The sequence below is a fragment of the Triticum urartu genome, chromosome 2A, assembly GCF_056163025.1.
Source record: "Triticum urartu cultivar PI428250 chromosome 2A, HENAU_Tu73, whole genome shotgun sequence".
Classification (NCBI taxonomy): domain Eukaryota; kingdom Viridiplantae; phylum Streptophyta; class Magnoliopsida; order Poales; family Poaceae; genus Triticum; species Triticum urartu.
In genome coordinates this window covers 30,769,038-30,774,602 of record NC_141874.1, presented here as the reverse complement: position 1 = coordinate 30,774,602, position 5,565 = coordinate 30,769,038, and the positions used below count along the sequence as shown (strand labels likewise).

General features: G+C 44.0%; 1 pseudogene; it reads right to left on the bottom strand.

Annotated features, from left to right (window-relative positions):
• Positions 1-3,362: 3,362 nt before the first annotated feature.
• On the bottom strand, positions 3,363-4,531 carry LOC147983221 (putative F-box protein At3g52320; annotated as a pseudogene).
• Positions 4,532-5,565: the final 1,034 nt, after the last annotated feature.

The window sequence follows — 5,565 nt, the reverse complement described above, 5'->3', positions numbered from 1 at the left end:
TCCTCCTCGCGTTCCCCACTCACCCTTCCCCGATTTCTACCCTGGCCGCCACAATCCCCTGCGGCCCTGCCGGTTGCCCGACTCCTTCTGCTCGTCAAAGTCACCCGTCGGCACCGCAGTCCCACCATCACCACCGGTCTCAATCACCGCTCGGCCGTCCCACTGTCCGCCATCCCACTGCCTCGTCGTCCGCTGTCCCACCATCGCATTCCGTCGTCCCTCCATCCCATTCCATCGTCCCACCGCCCGTAGTCCCTTCCCGCCATCCCAGACTTCCGATCGCTGGCCCATGTCCCCGTCCCTGGTGTTGCATCGTGAGCGCGATGACTCCAAGCAACAAAGGATCTTGACAAGTGTCATTTATCATGTTGAGTTATCCTGCTAAAAATTGACATTTTCCATGCTGAAGTATCCTGCTAAAAACTACTTAGATGTACTCTGTATTTGGCAAGCGTGTGGGTCTGTAGCAACTTGAGGCAAGTAATAGTCGTACTGATGCAAAGGCCATTGTTTCTATCTAACTTAGGCTAGTAACAAGCGTACTGATGCACATGCCACTATGGAAAATAATCACATCAGTAAGTACCTTTGTTCACAGTTTGGAAAATTTGGGATTACCCGAACCCGAACCCGAATCCGAAAATTTGGGTACCCGATATTTCGGGTTTTAGTTTTATAGAGATATTTTGGGAGTTGTTTCTGAAAACCCAAATTACCCGACCCGAAAGTTCGGGTAAACCCGAACGCCCAGGGTGAGTACTATTCATCCGAGGTGGTACTATATTATATCAGGGCATTCCCTAAACGGCGCCCTCTATAGGCATCCGTGCAAACGGGCGCACACCTCTCCCTCCTTCATGCGTCTTCTTTGGGCCGGCCCATCGTCCCTTCTTTTTCTGTTGTAAAGCACAAAAACACAAATGCGTCGGGCAGAAATCAAACCCGCGACCTCCTCTTCGTTCGCACCATACACCAACCACCCCACCACTACTAGCTCATGTGTTCAAAAAATATTCTCCACTCTTTTCTTCCATGTCTATTTTTTCGTTTTTCTTCTTTATTCAGAAGGGTTTTGTTTGATGTTTTTTTTCTTCTTTTGTTCATATCAATGAACTATTTTACAAATTGATGAACTTTTCCAAAATCGATGAACTTTTTTAAAAATCGAAGAACTTTGTTTACAAATTTGATGAACATTTTTTGAATTGGATGAACTTTGTTCAAAAAGTGATGCACTTCTTTCAAATTCGATTAAATTTTTAAAAAATTCGATGCACTTCTTTCAAATTCGATGAACTCTTTTCCAAAATTGATGAACATTTTTTGAATTTCGATGAACTTTTTTAAGATTTAATGAAGTTATTTTCAATTTCGATAAGCTTATTTTTAAAATTGATGATTTTTTTAAAAAAATCGGTGAACTTTTTTTAAAATAGATGAACCTTTTTTTAAAATTTGATGAACTATTTTGGAAATTCATGAACTTGCTTCTCAAGATTTGTGAACTACTTTTCAAAGTGGATTAACTTTTCCAAAATCGATGAACCTTTTTTGCAAAATTTGGTGAACTTTTTTAAATTCTGTGAACTTTTTTCTCAAGATTTGCGAACTATTTTTCAAATGGATTAACTTTTTCCAAAATTAGATGAACTAATTATTAAGTATATTGTGCTTAGGGTTTTGACAAAGTTAGGCTAGTCGATAGTCAACATTATAGTACCTAATAGATTACCTAAAATCACAGCAATAGATTTTCATAATTGTAACCACACATATCATAACCAATTGATCATCAATAAGTGCTCTCGAACATAGATAAATCTTCATAACTACCAAAGTAGGTCATGACCGATAAATTCCATAACTACACCTAAAGATCCGTAGACATCTGATCTGGTAGGTCCTTATTATAATAAACCCCAAATGGTGGATTGCCATAACTGTAATTAACATGATCAGATAATCAATCTATTAGACCTTAATATTATTGACCGATACTCATAACATTTGTAACTTCATACTCATTCAATACATAATTGAGGTCGAAGTCCAACAACCCATGATATGTACCTTGACTCCGTATATTGATATATATAGTATCACACGTACGATGATGAATCACGTAATATGCAAACCAACAATTGACCCGGTAGTGCAATCTTTAACTACGTGTACTGATCCAATATATATATCACGTATAAACAATCGGCCGGCTCCTATTCTGAACTCTATTTCCGTGCAGTGGCCTGATATCATACACACGCCAAAAAATGTAGGTTCAATACAGATCACCATGCAGCCCCGCTATATAACACATTCAGAAAATTGTGGGCTTCAATTAGTTATGCATATTAATATATCAATATCATGTGCAAATGACCAGCCACTTATTGTACCTACAAGATTACCTAAAATCACACATATCATAACCAATGGATCATCAATGAATGCTGTTGAACATAGCTGATAAATCTTCATAACTATACCAAAGTAGGTCACGACCGATAAATTCCATAACTACACCTAAAGACTATTAGACATCTGATCTGGCAGGTCCTTATTATGATGAACCCCAAATGGTAGATTGCCAACTGTATTTAACATGATCAGATAATCAATCTTTTGGGCCTTAAATTAAATAGTATTGGCAGATACTAGTAATATTTATAACCTTATACTCATTCAATACATAATTGTGGTTTAAGTCCAACAACCCGTGATATGTACCTTAACTCCGTATATTGATATATAGTATCACACGTACGATGATGAATCGTGTAATACGCAAACCAACAATTGACCCGGTAGTGCGATCTTTATCTATGTATACTGATCCAATATATATACGGTGTATAAACAATCGGCCGGCTCCTATTCTGAACTTTATTCCCGTGTAGTGGCCTGATATCATACACACGCCAAAAAATGTAGGTCCAATACAGATGACCATGCAGCCCCGCTATATAACACATTCAGAAAATTGTGGGCTTCTGTTAGTTATGCATATTAATATATCAATATCATGAGCAAATGACCAGCCACTTAACGATCCAAAGACTAATTTTGCTAATTTTACCACATAAAAGATTCTTCCCAACTACATCAGGTAGCTTTTAATCTCAGCTTTAATTCTACGTACCGATCTAATAATCAAATAGCAAATATGAGTGCCATGCATATTCATTTCTGAGCTTGTGTTCTTAAAAATAACATGATAATGCATAAATAATAAATTAAAGATGATTAAAGGCGTGTCCCGCATAATTGCACGGACACCATGCTAGTTATAATTTAGAAGTAGCATAAAAAACTTACTTAGATTTAACATGGCGCGAAAGCAGATATCCAGGAGTGAGTACGAATCAATTCTTCTTTGTCTTTTGGAAAAATGTATGCTGGATAAGACTCTCTTTGAACCTGTGAGGAATGACTACCGGCATGTCATCATCATACATGAACTTACGTACCAAATTACCCTTCTTGTCATATTGCAGGAGATGCCATAGCAGCTGACAAGCACGTCCCCCTCCTCCGAGACAACCTTTGCCCACCAATCACCTTGCTCCTGAAAGCACCTGATTTCCATCACAGGCAGTTTGATCCGGTACTGGAACGCCCAGACATCGTGCTCAGGATCCTGAAGCACAAAAATGGACCTCCCAGTCATGCCATCCTTGCTGGTGGACGCAGCAAGCTTGCCACCCAGGTCAAGCAAGTGCATAACATGGCGGGGGTTCACAGGCGGCGGCCTCATCTGCCGCGACGTCTCTGCCACTGTGTCAAACACCCGTATCCTGTGGTAGCGGACATCTGACCGTCTCCTCCAGTGTATGTGCAGGCTGCCGTTGAGAAGGACCGGCGCGCCAAAGATGGATGGTTCCTCGGCCAAAACCTCGGTTAACTGACAATCGACTTGCCATGAATTGTTGGTTCCCACGGTGAGGATGTAATACTCCTGCCGACAGATCAACTCCATGGAGTTGTTTTTCAAGTACATCACACGGAACTCGCCTGAAGGTTGGTGCCGGAAGAGGGCAAAGAGATTTTCTATGGGCTTGACGTCCTGCCGGAGGGTAGCCCACTCGCGCGTGGCCGGGTTGCAGATGATGTAGCTGCCGACGACGAAAAGGCCGTCGCAGGAGGTGACGACGCCGAAAGAGCCGCGGAACGGGAACTCGAAAGAGGGGCCGAGTTTCGCGGACCGGAGGTGGATTGCGCTGAGGCGGGATTCGAGGCCGCGGTCGGACCCGTCGACAGAGATTCGGCAGGACCTAATCAGGGGAAGTGCCGGCTGGCGGCGGTGGTGGTCGAGGAGGAAGGCCGGGTCGGACGCGAGGCTGCGCCAGGCCCGGCAGACGGCGCGGCAGCGGATCACGGACTTGGCCGGGAGGCGGGGCAAGATCTCCTGCTGCAGGATCTCATCGGGGAAGCCGGCGAGCGGGTCCGACCTTGCCCTGCTTCTCCTCCTCGGCACGGCCGTCCGCCCCGCTTCTTCCTGGGCGGCCAGGCGCCGCCCAGAACGGAGGAGCATCGGCGAGGTGGTTTGGGTGGAGTCGAGGAGAGTGGAGACAGGATCAGCGGCGGCGCCCGGCAGGCCCAAGCGGAGATGAAAACCCTAGCCCGGAGTACTACTCTGACAAGTGGGCCCACTGAAGCGTGTGCGCCCGCTGTCCCCACACTGCAAAAACTCACGCACCTACACGCTTGCAAACTCACCAGCACACAAGGAATTGAGGTTTTTTTTTTCTTCAAAAAATACTTCTTTAAAAGAAATTTCAGAATTGTGATCCTCAATTTGGAAAATTTCACACATACAACCTTATGACATCCACCTTCAACAATTACCTAGTTATCATTAGCATCCGCAACGGCAGGAAGTTGGTCGTTGTCGCCCTTGGCATGAAGGGGTTATCGTTGCTGCTTCTAGTGATAGCACCATGTCGTTGCTGCCAACAATATGCTTCGGGTATGTTTAGATGTTATCCCAACTAGCCCTACCAAAACAAGGGCACGCCAAAAAATTGGCGAACCACCCAGCTGCCCGTGTCTCGCCAACAATTTGGCGAAAAAATGAATAACGTGTGCCCATGCGGCCCCGGCTGGCCAAAATATTTGTTCCGAACCAAACTGACGCCAAGTGTTCGATCAACGCCAATTTTTTTGGCATGGCGTCCTTAGGATTCAATCCAAGTAGCCACTAAACATCGCCATGGAACACAGTATGTCATCGCCACCACCAAACACTCTAGCATATTGTTGACGCTATGAACGACAATTCAATTTTATTCATTTATCTTCGACGTGACTAAGCCTCATCACTTCTCTCTCACTTTTTCCCCGCCACTTAGCTCCCACTCATTTCCACCCAGCATTTTGTCCTGCCATCCTAAGAGAGGAAATAGCCAAAAACTATCAAAATTGGGGTGATGTCGCAAAAAACTGCCACAATTTGGAGACCTAACAAAAAGCTACCACTTTTGGGGTGCTTTTTTACAAATAGCTACCATTTCGCGTTAGTGGCCGATTGACTCGAAATTAAACCCGATTATAACTAGGATAGCCCCA